This window comes from Delphinus delphis, chromosome 17 (assembly GCF_949987515.2).
Source record: "Delphinus delphis chromosome 17, mDelDel1.2, whole genome shotgun sequence".
Taxonomy (NCBI): domain Eukaryota; kingdom Metazoa; phylum Chordata; class Mammalia; order Artiodactyla; family Delphinidae; genus Delphinus; species Delphinus delphis.
In genome coordinates, this window is record NC_082699.1 from 66,723,912 (window position 1) to 66,724,572 (window position 661).

At 35.9% G+C, this 661-nt stretch overlaps 1 non-coding gene across 1 annotated transcript; it reads left to right on the top strand.

Moving 5' to 3' along the window:
• The first annotated feature begins 268 nt into the window (after window positions 1–268).
• LOC132413426 (U6 spliceosomal RNA) lies at window positions 269–371 on the top strand. Its single transcript, XR_009516724.1, has one exon. It is a non-coding gene; the product is annotated as a U6 spliceosomal RNA (small nuclear RNA).
• The last annotated feature ends 290 nt before the right edge of the window (window positions 372–661 follow it).

The window sequence follows — 661 nt, forward strand, 5'->3', positions numbered from 1 at the left end:
ATTTCTGATTCAGCAAGTTTCTGGGGTGTGGCCTGAGAGTCTGCATTTCTAGCAAGTTCTCCAATGATGCTCTGGTATGGGACTATGCTTTGAGGGCTTCTTATTAGTAACTTTTCCTTGACCATTGATCTGATTCCTCTTAAAATAAAATTAGTTATTCAAACATGTATTTTATATTTTTTTATAAATCTGGGAGACTCAGCCTGCCACCTACATGGGATTTGTTAATAAGTTCTGAAAATCATCTCAAAATTTTAAGATTTAGTGGTTGTTTCAGCAGCATGTATACTAAAATTGAAACAATACAGAGAAGACTCGCATGGCCCCTTCACAAGGATGACATGTGAATTCATGAAGCTTTCCATATTTTTTGGAATCTCTTGTGTGCTGTTGGTAGGAATGAAAAGTGATACAGCCACTATGGAAAACAGAATGGAGATTCCTCAAAAATTAAAAATAGAAATACCATACGATCCAGGAATCCCATTTCTGGGTGTATAGCCAAGAGAATTCAACATAGGATCTCAAAGAGTTATTTGCATACTCAAGTTCATTGCAGCATTACTCACAATATCTAAGAGGTAGAAGCAACCCAAATATCCATGGACAGATGAATGGAGAAAGAAAATGTGGTATATACATGCAATGGAATATTATTCAG